This window comes from Rhinolophus hipposideros (assembly GCF_964194185.1).
Source record: "Rhinolophus hipposideros genome assembly, chromosome: 23".
Lineage (NCBI taxonomy): Eukaryota > Metazoa > Chordata > Mammalia > Chiroptera > Rhinolophidae > Rhinolophus > Rhinolophus hipposideros.
The window spans coordinates 39,323,726-39,339,477 of NC_138069.1; the positions used below are offsets into that span (position 1 = coordinate 39,323,726).

The 15,752-nt window shown below is 51.7% G+C and overlaps 1 protein-coding gene across 2 annotated transcripts in view; it reads left to right on the forward strand.

Annotated features, from left to right (window-relative positions):
• Window positions 1-15,752, forward strand: part of NEURL1B (neuralized E3 ubiquitin protein ligase 1B) — a 32,877-nt gene that overhangs the window by 1,751 nt on the left and 15,374 nt on the right. The gene's annotated exons all lie outside the window — the stretch shown is intronic.

Consider the following 15,752-nt stretch of genomic DNA (forward strand, 5'->3'; position numbering starts at 1 on the left):
TTGGGTTGGGTGAAGGGACAGACACTGCCAGGCGAGCTAACTGTAGCTGGAGGTTTATGTCGTCTCCTTCCAACTCAGCTCTCGCTCTGTGGACTGGGCCACCCTGGGCTGGGAGCCTGAGGTTAGGTTTGTTACCTGCTGCAGTACATAAGTGTGAATAATTCAAACTCTCCACTGGTGCTGAAGCTTGCACTGAGTTTGAGGAAGGGGGCAGAACTGGAATCCCTGAGCCACATCAGGTGGCAGCTGCCAAGAATGTGAAGGGCCGTTTATGGTTTTTTGACCTGCCTGTGATTAGTTTCTCACACACATTGTGCTGTTTTTTACACCACTGTGCTCAGTATGCCATGCTCCTCACACCTGGAATATCCTTTCTTGTCCATCTTTCAAAATCTCTTCCTCCTCCAGGAAGCCTTTCCTGACCACCCACCCCAAATTCCATTCTTTGCTTTGCTACCTAGATCCCTTCTTTAGTCCCTGCTTGTTCATCTGACCACATTGCATTGTGGTCACCTGTCTCCACAACTCACCTCAGGACAGAGGCCCTGTCTTGACATCTTGTATCACTGGTTGCCCTCCAGCCCAGAGCCTGGTGCCTGGCAGGGACTCAAAAACTGGCAGTGAAGCTCATATGTTGCCTGCATCTTAGGCTGAAGGAACACTTGGCTCAGTCTTGCCCTGTAGAAATCCTTGTGCTTTCGTTCTCAGGAAAAGGACACATGCGTGGGGTTCCTTCTACGGGACTTGAAATAGAGCGCTGGCATTTGCTGAGCACCTGGATTCCGTGCCAGGCTTCCTGCATATGTGGCTTCATTTACATGCCAAGCACGCTTTTCCTTAAGGCTCCTGCACTTGCTGATCCCTCTGCCTGGAACCTTCTTCCCCTAGACCTCCACATGGCTTCCCCCTCCCTTCCTTCAGGTCTCTGCTCCAATGCGGGCCCTGCCATTGCCCCTGCCCCCAGCACTGCCCTCTCCTCCCACCCTGCTTTGTGTTTCTCCTTAGCCTGGATCCCATGTGCCATGCCGTGTGTGTAGTTAGCTGCTGATTGTCTAAACAGGGGATTTTGTCTTTTTATTCACTGCTATGTAGTCATCCTGTAGTAGTCACCTGGAGCAGTGGCTAGTAGATGTTCAGTAAACGTTGAATGAATGAATGCGTTTAATTCTTGCAACAGCCCTGTAAGGTCGAGATTGTCATCTTCATCCACAGCTGACAGGGCTCATCCAGTTGACAGAACCAGGGTTGAAATCTAGATTTATTTAGCTCTAAAGCCCTGCACTGTGCCTCTGACATACAGTACCCTCCCTATCCGTGCTTCAGATAACGCTGATTGGGTGCCCCATAACCCATGCGGCATGCTATTGTGTACAATAAGGAAATGCCAAAGAAAGGGAATGTCCTTTATGATTGATTGCAGGGATGCCCCTTGGCAGCCCTGGCAGAGGGCATCAGCAATTCAGATGAATGCTCTATAAATACTGTGTTTCCCCAAAAATAAGACCTAGCTGGACCATCAGCTCTGATGCGTCTTTTGGAGCAAAAATTAATATAAGATGCAGTCTGATTTTACTATAATATAAGACCCAGTCTTATATAATATAATGTAATGTAATATAACATAATATAATACTGGGTCTAATATAATATAATTAACATAATATAATACCAGGTCTTATATGAATTTTTGCTCCAAAAGACGCATTCGAGCTGATTGTCCGGCGGGGTCTTATTTTCGGGGAAACACGGTAGTGTGTAGGGTTCAGCAGGGAACTCTCATTTGCTAAGCTCCAGCTGTGTGCATCACCTATGCTTTCTAGTTGCAATTCAATTCTGCAAAGTAAGGTGCTGTTCTCCATTTTACAGGAGATTGAGGCCCAGAGAGGTTAAGACACAGGTCCCAATTCACACAGTTAAGCAGTGGTGAAACTGAGCTTAGAAGACCCAGGTCTATCTTATTCCTAAAACCACATGGGTCTTTTCTCTGGACTCCATTAGCCTTATCGTGGGCTTTTTAAGGGGAAGAAACTTGTAAACACATGGGGCTGTGGAGGGCAGAATTCCTGGGGGGAGAAGAGGAAGGATTGAGGAGAAGGAGGACTTCTTCGCCTTAGTGTCCCACCAGCACGTTTCAGTCCCTTCCCTCAGCGTACCTCTGGGCTCACTGTAGTCCTGGCTGGAGAAGAGGCTGAATTCAAACTGCCCTTCCGGTTAATCATTAAGTCGGTCCATGCTTGACCAAGTCAGCTGCCGTTTCAGTGTTCTTCAATCACCTGGCTTCCTGGAGCTTTGGAGCGAGGGAAGTGTGTTGACCCTGCTCTGTGCCAAGCTCTTATTGTCTATTTTAAATCCTTATAAGAACCCTTTCGAGGGGCTCGATTTATCCCCATTTTACAGGGAGGCAAATGGAGGCTCAGAAAGGTAAAGGACAAAGGCACTCTCAGAGTAAAGGGGGACCCAGTCCTCCTAACCTAGATGGACGGTCTACAAATGCTGTGTCCAGAACGGGAGGTGCCTGCTCACTCCTACGCGGGCCACTCCTACACGGGCCACTCAGATGTCCCTGCAGAGCCCATGGATAAGGGGCTCATGGGAGCAGGACCCATATGGGTCAGGTCTGCTGCTCCCTGGCAGTAGGTGGAAATGCTCCGGGGGCCTGAGCCACTCTTTCCCTGGATCTGGAATTTCTCAGCCCTTGGAGAGGGCCTTTGTCCTTTTCATTACAGCCATCACAATAGCTATGTGGATAACCAGTGACATTCCCCTCTCCCTGCACCTCTCCTCCTCCTTTACCCAGTCATGATGTAAAGTCCGGCTCGGCTTGCCTGCCTTATCCTGCCCCATCTGCCTCCCTCCCTTCCCTCTGAGCGAGAGGCCCCAGTGATAGTGGTTCCTCTGGCAGCCCTGAAACCTGCAAGGCTGTCAACATGTTGTCAGGGGCCTGACGAGTCAAGGCTCCTTGGAGACAGCCCACAAGGATGCTGGGGTTGGAAGGGTGGAGGGGTCTTATCCATCAGTGGAAGAGAGGAGGAGGGACTGAGTTTGTCCAGTGCACAGACAGGAAAAGTGGAAAAGGTGCCCATGGAGAATCAGGAGCCAGAAGGAACTGGTACCTTCCTTTGTTTTTAGCCTCTTCCCGTTCCTACCTCTGCTCCCTTCACTTTCTCTCCCCTGGCAGGAAAGGAGGGAGCTCTGGAACTATGGGAATACAGGAAGGCTGCATGGAAGAGGTGACATCTGAAGATAAGTTCAACTTGATGTCTGCCTCTCCCACTCGAATGTCATCTCTGTCTGCCTTTAGGGTCTTCTGTGGTTCTGTCACCCCAAGTCACCCTGATCTCCACTTAAGTGGCACGTGCTCAGGCTGGAGTGACCCTGGGATGTAGTCTGCTGTGTATTTTCCTGCGTGTGCACCTTCATTCATTTATCTGACATCTATTGCCAGGCACAGGGGGTTCAGCTGTGAATGAGATGCCAGCTATTATCGGTCCTCATGGAGCTGGCTGCTGGTAGAAGAGGAATAGAATGTTCTAATAGAATGGGGCACTAGTTGATTATATCACTGGAGAGCATAGGTGCTAATACCCTGTGTGTCCGAGAGGAAGGAGTCTCTCCCTAAACCCCAAACAAGGCTTAGCCACCAGACCAAGCAATCTATAATGGCATAGAATAAAATATGTGCATTCATGAAGTAAGAGTATTTTTGCTTCATAAACCTTTGTTTCAGACATGTGTGTGTATGTGCACACACATGTGTGTATTTGTGTGTGTGTGTGTCACAGTGTGAAATGTATTTCTGTCTTGGGTCGCAGTGGTCTCTTCATGATGAGACGGGAGGGCTGGTGTCCTGGTCTAGAACACAAATCTTGGAGTCAGCCTGCCTGGGATCAAATTTCAACTCAGTCATCTGCCAGTGGAGTGATTTGGGGCAAGGTACTTCTCTGTCTGTGCCTCAGTTTCCTCACTATGAATCAGGAAGCATGGGAGTGCTGCCCCACCGTTGGCAGTGGTGAGAATTCTCCAGAGCAGGCAGTCTTAGCACAATGCCCAGGGCGTTCACTGTCACGGTTACTGTTGCTGTTGTCTTGGGCCTGCCCCTGGGGTCCCTGGACAGGACTGGCTGATGGCGCCCTTCACTTCCTGCCGTGAAAGCTCGGTGACCCTGACCCTGGAACCCAGGGACTGGAGTGAGAGGTGTCCCTTTCATGTATGCTGACAACTATCCCCCAGGGTTTCTCAAGTTCTTTCCGGAACACCTGATTTCTGATGAGAATTTTCTTAGCACGTCGCATTTTCTAGTTTTTCCTTTGTCCACCAGACCTCTAGGCTGGGCTCCGTGCTGAGCCTGAGGTCATAGCCTGGAGTTGGGGACTCAAGATCTAGGGGGTGAGACCAACAAGGACAGGCAGTTACAGCAGTAACTGGGGGAGGGGGAGCCCAGGGGTGCCGTGAGACCTTAGCAGAGACTGCAGGAAGACTTCCTGAAGGAGGTGCTGTCCACCAGAGACCAGAAAGCAGAGAAGTCAGCCAAGAGAAGGGACCAAGAAAGGCTGTTCAAGGCAGAGGGGCTAGATGTGCAAAGGCCTGAGGGGAGGGAGAGCAGGCCACATGACGGGAGCTGCGGCTTTCTGGGGGTCCCAGTGCAAGTGGGGGTGTCATGTAGGGTCAGAGATCAGGTCAGAGTGTGGGGGATGGTTCTTGCAGGCCAGAGCAGTCGGGAGTCTTAGGTTTCCCAGCTGCTACACGCCCCGCCAGGATGGTGTGTTTCATTCGCCAGCAGGGACATAGCATTGGCGCTGGGCTGAGCCGCAAGGACTGTTCAGAACAGGCTGTTTAATCTTCCTCATGGACAAGAAGAGTCAGCTCTGCCCTCTTTTGGACCAAAGGGCTTTCTCTACTTAGTGGTGCTCTTTGCTTAAAATAGAAGCCCAGAAGGCAGGTGTGTGGTTAGAGCTTAAAGCAGAGAGGGAGAAGCAGCCCTGGGTGCACCCCTGGGTGCAGCCCTGTAGGTCGTAAGCGCTCACCTGGGCAGTGGAGCAGAATGGCCAGAGCTTTGGCATGCTTGTTCATGCCAAACCCTTCCTCTATTTCATCCCATTTAAACCATCAGGACCAGATTCCCAGAAGTAGTCTCCCATTTCACAGACTAGGAACTGAGCTCAGACGAGTAATGAGACCTGGTTGGGGCAGGTGGCCAGGAAGTGGCAGAGCAGTATTTGGCCCCAGGTTCCAAAGGCCCTTCCCCTCCATCACCAGGAGGCACTGCCCACAGGTAATCGTCTCACCTTCTCCGTCCTGGGAAGGTGAATGACTTCTGCCCACAGCAGCCAGAATGAAGCTGCCTGGGGAAAAGGTTGGTCCCCACCTCACCCCAGGCCTGTAGACTCTGGAACTCAAAAGCTGGAGCTGGCTTCTGGGAATCACGCCCTGGAAAAGCGATAAGCCTCTTCCTCCTGCCCAACTCTGGCTCCAGCTTCTGACATGTCTGCCTGGATAAAACTGGCCTGCGGTCGGCCACACACACTCTCCATTGCCAGGTGTCACAGTGCCGCCCCACTGTTTCCCCTGCGCTCACAGACGCTTCCCACCCAGAGCTCCAGGCAGGCCCCACCAATCAGTTGGCAAGGGCGTGTGCTGGGGCCAGGCTTTCCTCCTGTGCTGCCATTCCGCGCAGAGCAGGTAACAGCACAGGCAGGTCTCCTCCATCCCTGGGTCCGAGTCTTAGCCCTATGCCTTATTAGCAGGATAAGCACCTTGACCTCTAAGCTTCAATTCCCTCTTCTGCAGAAAGGGGATAATGATGTTACCTCTCAGGCATGCAGAGCGTCTGACAGATAGTAAATGTTCACAAGAGGCACCTGTTAGGATTATGTATTCACTGGGCAAACAAGCCCCTGCTCCTGCTGAGCCCCGCGCTCCTGAGGGAGGCAGACACCAACGAATAATAATAACCACGGATTTGTATCATACAGCCAGTCTGTGCCAGACACTGTTGTAAGCAGGTACCTGCATTTAACCCTCAAGACAAGCCGAGCCCTGTGAGATAGCTGCTATTATTAGTCCCGTATAACCGTTGAGAGAACAGAGAGGCACAGAGAGGGAAAGTAACTTGCCAAGGGCACACCGCTTAGGGAGTCCGGCTGGAAGGAAGGGATGTTGGTGTGAGAAATCTGCCAGGTTGGGGTGGGGGGGTCGGGGGCGGGCATTTCACATTTGCTCTGGAAGTCTTCAGAGTATTGAGCAGGAATCTGTAAGCATTTAGAAATCCTGGCAGATTTGTTTTTAGTTGCTCACCTACTTTTGTAGTTATTTGTCTCTCATCCTTCCTCTAGGCATGGCGGGGGGAGAGGGGGACAGTCACAAGGTGCCTTGTGGGTTCACTGTCACGTCCTTAGCTGATATTCCCTAAGGTCTGATGTGTGGATCTCCAACCCCCTTCCAAAGCAGGTCAGGGTCCAGCTGATGTCCTGAGGTCTTTCTAAACAGCAAAGCGAGGGCCATGTTATTCCCAGGGGTGGCAATGAATCCCAGCAGCATGGCCTGGGGACCCCGGGAGCCTGAGAACTACCTGCAGATCCCTGAGTCCAAAGAGCAGGCTTGATGGGGAAGAACACTGTGGACCAAATACAGATGTGATCAATGTATACACGTCATGTGGAGGCAGGTTTCAGCTCAGTCAAAGGAAGAACTTTCAAACTGTGGAAGCTGTCTGGAAGTGGGAAGAAGGCAGGGGAGGAAGCGCCCCTTGCTGGAGTGGCGCTGGTGTTTAGCCCAGCTGGGACTTGACATGAACATGGCAGAGGCAACTGGAACATCAGATGGATCTGGGATGAATTGTCCATTAAAGTGCCTTTGGCCCCACGGTCTTATGGGGAGTGCTGTCTCGTGCTCGTCTGACGAGCGCCTGCAGGGCTCTTGACAGCCTTTCACATATGTAATCCTCCTGCTAAGTCTGCATGTTGGGAGATTTTAGCACCGTTTTAGAGCTCAAGAAATGGAAGCACAGAAAGATGAAGCCACCTGCCCCTGCCCGGGTCTGTTCCCTCCCCACAATTTCCCAGCCTCAGCTTTTTTGCAGGCTCAGCAGTAGGTATTTCTGAGTGGGGTTCGGATAGCCACCCTTAGATGTCAGTCCCAGCTCACCCTCATCCCTTCTTCTGCCTTCATCCTTCAGGACTCAGGGTGGCTCAGCCTCACCTCTGGGCAGCAGGGGAAAGTTCTTTAATGAGTAAGCCGTTTGGGGGAAGGGGTGGGGTGGGCGTGTCTGGGGCAGCACTGGCACTCAGAACTGGCAGAATGCCCATTGCTATTAAAAAGTGTATTTTGTTTACATCCTCAACATTGCACATTGTTTATATCACAATTATATCCCTCGGGCACGTGTTTTCTTTCCTTTTCCCCCAAGGATGATGGATTTATGAGATGGGTGGGCACACGCATACCCCGTGTCTCCAAAGGCCTGTCTGCTGGGTAACTTTCCACTCCAGAGGAGAACTTCCCTTCCCCTTAATGTTCGGGTGATTCAAGGGCAGGAGATGGGAGATCAGAATTTCCATGTCTCTGGGGATGACACAGACCTTCATCCCTGCACACAGATTTCCCAGGGGCTCTGTTCCGAGGACCAGAGCCTTGTGCAGGATTACACAATGATTACAGATGTGGTCTTTGGCTGGAATTCCAAGAGAGGTAGTTAGAAAGAATACTGGTTTTGGAGGCAGTCTCGAGTTCAAATCTCAGTTCTATATCTAAGCTGTGTGACTCTGGGCAATTCATTTCCCCTCCTCTGAGCCTCCGTCTCTCCATCTTTAGGATGGGGATAATGAAGATACCTCCCTCATGTGGCTATGATGGGGAGACTTCATGAGATGTCTGAGCCCAACCCCAGGCAAGGCCTCCCTACGTGGCCACTGAAGGCAAGGCATCTACGCTCCTGAAAGTGATGTAGGGAGAGGAACAATCAGACCAAGTTGTCCTGCTGTGTCACACCTCTCAAGTACCTGCCGTTTGGCTAGGGAAACACTTCTGCATTCAGGCACACCTCGTTTTATTGCGCCTCACTTTATTGCTCTCCCCAGAAGTTTGCGTTTTTACATATGGAAGGCAAGACCCTCCACCAGCAAAAAGATTACAACTCACTTTATTGCTGTAGTACTCACTTTATTGGTGGTCTACAATGGAACCCACAGTAGCTCTGAGGTGTGCCTGGAATGCTCAAGAGCACACATGGGCATTGCATTCAGATCTGAATTGAATTCTTACCCAGCTGTGGACTTGCACCATGATCTTGGGCCAGCTCCTCTCCTTCTGGGCCTCATCTGTGCAATGGGTCCGTAGGGCTGTAGAGAGGCACCAGTGAGCCACCAACCTCAGATCATCAGAGCTTAAAATATATGGATGGAGATTCTTATCAGGGCTCCAGAGTTTGCATTTCCAACACGTATCCTTTACCTCTTTGGATAAGGGGACCGAAGTCCATGCGGGCTTCCTGCAGGCCTTAGTCGGCACACACATGCCCCTGTGAGCCCTTAGGCATTTGGAAAAAGGCCAGCATGATGGAGGAGAGGGAGAGAAAAGAGAAAGCTGGCTCTTCAGAGAAGGAAGCAGAGTGGAAACGGCACGCTTTAGAGTCACTTCTCAGTGGGCCTCAGAGCCAAACACGGCAGGGAAGGAATCAACATCAGTTGAGGACCTACTGTGTGCTCTTGTTCTTCCCTGCAGGGATGACTTCTACACTTTGCCCCAGGCAGCTATAGCCTCTTTCTTCTTCCTAGCCTTGGGAGCCAGGCTGGTATGGGTTCAAATGCTTCACCACTTCTTGGCTGTGTGACCTTGTGCAGCTCTCCCAACCTTTCTGAGCCTCCCTTTCTCACTCGCAATAGATCTACTGGAGGATCACAGGAGACCTGGTGGGCGGGTTTCAGTCTCTGCATCGCCCCCTTCCCCCCCTCCCCCGGGAGGGTCCGCCTCTCTGACCATGACCCACCCCCAATTCCCTTTTCAACTTTAGGGACTTAGGCCCTGGGGCTCCGTCCAGACTATAATTAGTCATCCACTTTCCCTTTTTAGATGCTTTGTTTATTGTTCATCCCAAATTCTGCCAAACCAAGGCCTTTAAGCAGCTCAAAACAAGCCGATTGATGACCTTCACCACCCCCCTTACCTCTCCTTGAGACAAAGCCAGGGTGTGGCTCACCCCCTTAGCCAAAAGGGGGTGAGCTACTTGTACATAGTCTAGCCTTTTTCCTTGCAGGGCAAGGGTTAAGTGAGAGACCTTGGGGAGGAGTGAGGCATAAAACAGGAAGGATACAGCCTTTGGGGGCAGACAGGACCAGATTCAAAAACAGGCACTGCCCTCAGGCTGGGCGGCGTCTGGCAAGGATATCTGCCTCTGGGCCTCAGTTTCCTCATCTGGGAGCCACCTGGCAAAAGTGGCAACGAATGGATGGGCTGCATGGCGAGCGCCTGGCACACAGTGGGAATGCCGTGGAGGAGGTCCCCACCCCTCAGGGCCAGCAAGCAATGGCCAGTGGTGGGGCTTGTGAAGCATTTTCTCAGCTCCAGGGGTGAGAACAGCCCCTGTTCAAGGGAGCTTCTGCCTCCAGCATTGCTTTTGACCCTGAAAGGTGCTCCCCTGGGGCAGAGGTTAGCCAACAGCCAGGCATCATCCAGGTTAGGTGAATGGCCACCCTCAAGGCAGAAAGGAGAAAGCTGGCAAATTCAGCCCAGGGTGGGGGTGGCGTGGGGCTGCCTAGAGGGGAGGCAGGTGCTGAGGGCCAGGCCTGTGGAAGCGACTTTCGAAACCTGAACTGCTTTTCTCACTTCCACTGTCCTGGGTCATTTTGATAGGCAGCGGAGAGAGAAAGGCACAGTTTCCTTGGGAAGACCCAGGGCTCGAATATCGTTCTTTAAAGAGGTGGACCCTAGGGTATTCCCTCCCTGCTCCAAACACTTCAGTGCCCCCCAGAGCCTTCACAAGGATCTTAACCTCTGCGTTGCCTCCAAGCCCCTTGGTAACGCAGCCCCTGACTCCCTCTCCATCTTCCCCTTTCCTCTCCCTTCTGCTCAGTATTCTTTGCAGTTCCCCAAGTGCATTCAGCTCATTCTCACCTCCAGTCCTTTGCCTGTGCTGTTCCCTCTTCTTGAGACACACTTCCCAATCTTTTATCACCCTCCCGGGCACTTCTCCCTCAGGCTGCAGAGTGGCTTCTCTGAGAATTGTTCCCCTTGGCCCCATCCATTCCTGCTGACCACCCTGTGCAGTCATGGTGTCAGTGTTTTCCTTCTGCTGGTCTCTGACTCGGGGGCAGGGACTGCTTGGGACTTGTCAGGACCTGTGTCCCTGCAGCCAGCTCAGGCCCTAGCATGGAGCGGATGCTCCATAAATGTCAGATGGAGAAGGAAGTGATGTACTCGAGAAAGAATGAGGGCACATTCCCCCACCCCGTCGTTAGTGGGGCCCTGACCCTGGGAGCTGGCGCCTCTGAGGTTGGAGTTTCCTGGGTCCGTTTATCAAGAGGAGACCTCACTCAAGGGGCCCAGTAGAGGGTTGGGACAGGCTTGGGAATCCCAATGCCACTGAACACACTTGGAGGGGGTGTTGGGATGACCTCACCCCCTGGGAACTCGGTACATCCAGCCCACTTGAGCAAAGAGGGCTGCCACTGGGGCCTGGAAGGAGACAGCTTTTCTCCCAGTGAGCAGTGTCGCGTGACCTCTGGCCTCCCGCCCCGGCCTCCTTGTAGCTGTTGACAGGAGTTCACTGGCTGCACTGGGGTGACCGGTTTTGTTTGCAAAGAAAAGGGGAGGGGAGCAGAGTGACGGTTTCCAATGTGGGCCAGCCCCTTTCCAGCCAGGGTGCTGGCGACCAGGCCTCTGAGACAGAGAACAAAGTCCCATTAAGCTGGCGGCTGTCTTCTGGGCGCATGTCACTGCCCCATTTGGCAGAGGTGAGGGAGCGTTGGTTATTTTTTTTCTAGTCCACATTCAAAGCCACCAATGGCAGAGGTGCTCTCTGTTGCCAAAGGAGACCGATATCATTGCCCTGCTTTGGGTGGTGGGAAGCCTTGCTGGATACGAGCCCTGCCCTTTTCTCTCTGTAGCACACGCCACGGAACACACACAGACACACACACCATGTGGCTTCCTACCACCCACAGCGTTGGTTTGAATTGTGGACTCGGGCACATGTCGCTTGAGTCAGACTTCTCACTTGAAGTCCACAGCCTGAGGCTGGATGTCATGTGCGTCCAGGAAGCCCCTGGTGTTATATGTCAAATGATGTGTGTGGAGTGTGAGTATGTTCTGGGGAAAGATAGGCCTACACGGCTCTCAAGACCCAGGACCCGGCCCCCAACGGTTATAGGGCTGCCTTGGAGATGGGGTGGGTGTGCGACAAGGGCCTGAGCCTGCCCAGAGTCGCTGCCTCTCAGAGCCTTGGTTTCTTTGGAAAATGAAGGGGGTAAAACATACCCTGCAGTTTGTCCTGAAGACTAAACCCCGTACACAAAGGCCCAGGCTGGCACATAATAAGGGCTCAGTCAAGAGCTAGTTGTGAGAAGGAGGGTGCAGAATAGCCTGTGCTCCCACTGGTGACTCTCTTACCCTGTGGAGCAGAATCTGCTGAAAGTTTCAGCCAGAACGCCATCTGCTGAATGCCAACACCCTGGAAGCCATCATCTTCGCGTCCAGAGGAGTGAGAGTTGTTGCTTCCTGCCATCCCCCCAGTGGTAAACACCATTTCCTTGGGCTCTTTCTAGGGTAAAGGAAAGGCTGGGCTGGGGTGATGAGCGGGATTCATTCAGGGGGTGGCACTGTGCACATTTGGGACACTGCTGAGATGGCTTAAAAATAGGCCTCTGTCCTTGGATGCCAGGGGAAAGCGACCCCAGGGTTTTCCAAAGGACTTTCCTGGCCAAGGTCACCAGCCCTCCCTACACAGAAAAAATATTTCAGGATGTATTTCCCCAGGCTCCCAGGTAGACGGTTCTGATTCAGGAATAAGCCTTTTCTCGTCAAAAGAACTAAATAAAAAAGGGGACCAAGTGTTTAGTGAACACCTACTATGGGCCACGCATGGAGTGTCTGATGAGTTTGCCTCATTCGTCCTCACAGCAGTCTTGCAACATGCAGATGACTCTCCCCAGTTTTCTAGGTCTGGTTGGGGGACCCAGAGAAGTTAAGCACATATCGCAAGATCACACAGCTAAGATGTCACACAACCAGAATTTAAACCCGGGTCTTTCTGACTCCAAGCCTGTGCTCTTTCTAACCACCTCTCAAACTGAGATTTAGAAAATAAAAAAAACACTAGAGAGGTGGAAGTGAGAGACTCAGCGGGGATTGGACCTGATGTTCCCCATGGGGAAGGTAATGAATGTTTAGTGAGCATCTACTATGTGCGCGGACTTCCGCTGGGATCTTTCTGTGCTCTCACTGCCCCTTCCAGCAGCCTGAGACGGAGTCTGAGATCATGCACCATTTAGGGATGAAAATCTGCAGCACTGGGAGGCGACATGACTGGCCCTCAGACAAATTAGCAGCAAAGCATAGGCTCCAACGCAGAGCTCAAGAGGGGCATTCTAAAGCACCGGTGCAAGTAAACCACACAGCTGCCCCCAGAGCAGCTCTTATGTCTATCTGTCTTCCCAAAGGACTTGCCCAAGGCTGGGCAGTGGCAGCATTTACTTAGCTAGAACAGAGTCCTTCCTCCCTCATCACCCACAGCCACTCATCATGCACCCCCCAAAATCTCTTCCCATATGTTTACAGTTGGGGCATCTCTTCCTTGACTGGAAAGACCCTCCCTTCTGATCTTGGTGGGGCTGGAGCCGCCTTTGGTTAACCAGGAAGTCGGACCAGAACTGCCCTCTCCTCGGTCCCATGCACAGGATGGACCACTGCAGAGGTCTTCACAGTTCCCACTTCACAGAACCCCCTCCACACCCTGCCCAATTCCTGACCAGAAGAGGAGGAGGCAGCTCTGGCTGGAGGCAGCACCCCCACAAAGCCAGCGTGTCCTCAGCCTTGCCTGGAAGAAAGGGGACATGGAGTCTGGTCCCTGGCATGGTGTGGGGGCCTCTTCCTGGCAGGAGGTTTTCTCACCAGTGACAAGGTATCCTTTTGAATCTGGTCCCAGTGTGCCAGCAGCTGGGAACCTCTGTGCCATAAACTGAGCCATTTGGGCGACAGCTCAGGTGATCTCTAGGTGGGAGACATTTTGACCCTTGATGGAATATTCTGCAGCCATGAAACATAAGGACAGTGAATGCTTGGGAGCCATATGGGCAAAAGCTTTTTATGTAATGTTGAATTAGAAAAAAGGCAGGAAGCAAAATTAGATGTGTGCTCTGATTGCAGTCAAGTTAGACAATTACTTAATACTATTTAGTTAGTACTCCCGTACTACTCATGGGAGAAAGTTAGGGCAGGAGGAAGGAGCAATGGGTTGGGGTCAGAAATTGCTGGGTTCACATCTCAACGCTGCCCCTTGCAGCTGTGGGAAGTATCTCTGCTGCCTGGAGCCTTGTTTTTCTCCTGGAAAATGGAGACAGTAATCGTGTAGGTGCAGATTTATTTTGAGATTAGCTACAATCACATATGGAGAACATCCAGTATAAACCATGGCCCGTGGTTCTTACGTGGATAAGAGCCGGGCCGGGACCATGAAAATGCAATGTGAGTTAGGCTGTGAAAGTGAGGGGAATTTTTCTTATTTCCAGACTTTCTATGATGTGGCTGCAGTGTTTATTGCAGTAATTTAAATGCTAAAGTTCAGGTTTTCTGTTGATATCTCCAAAGTAGGATATTCTGTGGGGTACCTGGGGGGGGGGGGTGTCCACATGTTTCTGTTTTTCTAGAAGCTACTTTCCCTGAGCCAAGCTAAAAGCAGATGTTGGTGTACAATTCAGAGGTTGCTTATTGCTGCTTTATTTTAAGCATTTTCAATTTGTGTAAATAACACATCCTCTTAGAAATTTTTTCACTCTGGTTTTCTTTAACTCACATCAGGGTTCTGGCCACAGAGGGGGGGGAAATAGTGTTTATGCCTCATTCCCTGAAGGAAGTTGGATCACATAATCAAGATTAAACAAATATGTAAACTTTGCTGGTTACTTGGCTGCATTTTATCCTAACATATAGTTGGTTTTGCAGAAAACTTCCCCTTACAGTAACAAAGCAGGATTTCTCCCCACGCCAGCATTCATTTAAATTGCAAGGCCACTCTGAAAGAGCATCTGCTGAGGATTTCAAGTCGTTTAGTATAAAAACTCGCCGATTGAGAGATAAGGTTGGCAAAACAACAGTGATGGCAGGAGAGATCAAAATAATCAAATGAGAGTGGCTTGTGGTCTTTGGTGCTCAGAAGGACTTTGATCTGTGGTCATATTTAATGTTTCCTGAAGAGTTTGCCAGCTGTGGGGACCTTGGAGAGAATCCGGCCTGTTGCACATGGGAGGAGGCCACAATCCAGAAGCTAGTGGCTTGGACAAGGCCGTGGCGTGCATGCGTGGAGAATGCGGGCTCTGAAGTCCCTGAGCCACCTCTCCTGATGGTTCATGCCCTGGGGTATTTCTGGAAATAGCTCTCCAGTGAGCCCTTGCCTTCTTACCCTTGTGGTTCTGGAGATGGCTGCAGCCTGGCTCTGTGTCCCCTCTCCTTGCTGCCTCGGGCTCCTACCTGGCCGGCAGTGCTGGCCTGCTCTGCTGGAAGCCCTTTATGGCTCCCTCTCTCCTATACTGTGCAGTCTGAGCCTCTCTGACTGGCATTCAGGCCCTTCCTGTCTGGTCCCTGTGATGGCAATGACAACCTCACCCCTCACCCCTGCGAGGCAATGGCTGCCCAACCTGACACCTTCTGCCTCACCTACCATAGGACTTATCCTTCTCTGCCCCTAGTGTTCCCTCAGCCTGGAATGTTCCGTCTCCTCCCTCAAGAGCTGGCTCTGTGGGCGTCACTTTCTGTCCCCAGCCCCTGTTGAATCTGGGGCCTCTTCCAGTCACTCAGGCCTAAGGTGGTCTGGAATGTCAGCACCATCACAGTGGGCACCCTATGTCTTGGTGACTGCTGTATTTCCAGTGCCTAGTGTGGTGCCTGGCACATACTTGGTGCACACTAAACATGTGATGATAGATGAATGACTCAAGTCGTTATGTGGGACCTTGGCTTTATTCCATGTATTTTGTCTTCTGTGGGTCAGTGGCTTCTGTTTGTAGAGAGGCCTCCCAGCTTTTCTACATGGTTTCCTCTCTCAGTGACTGGGGCCTTCCCCTCGGGCCTGGGGAGGGGAAGCCATGGTGTGCCTGCCTTGTCATTGCCTCTCCCTCTTTATTTTCTCTTGTCCTTGCTCCCATTAGCCTCAGTATTAATTGAACCTCTAGATGTGCCCAGAGCACAGTGAACCCCATGGCTAGGCATGGGAGGAGTGGTCCCTGCAGTGGCCTGTCATTCCCTAGGGTCTCCATTCTTCTCCCATGACTACAGCCATTGTATGCCAGGGTTGCCTGCAATTAATGAGCGCTTGCTATGAAAACTGTACTTGGCTGGATAGATTGCAGTCATTACCCACACTGCCACCTCCCTGGTGGCCAGAGGCCCCCAAGAACTGCCCCTGGGACAGAGGAGGGAAGGTGGGAAGGATGAAGACTTCACTCCAGTACTAGGCTGCCTGGGTTCATGGCCAGCAGCCAAATCCTTTGAAAATAGGCTATCACAAAATTCTCTAGATCCTTCTGGGCAAACTTCCCTTAGAAATG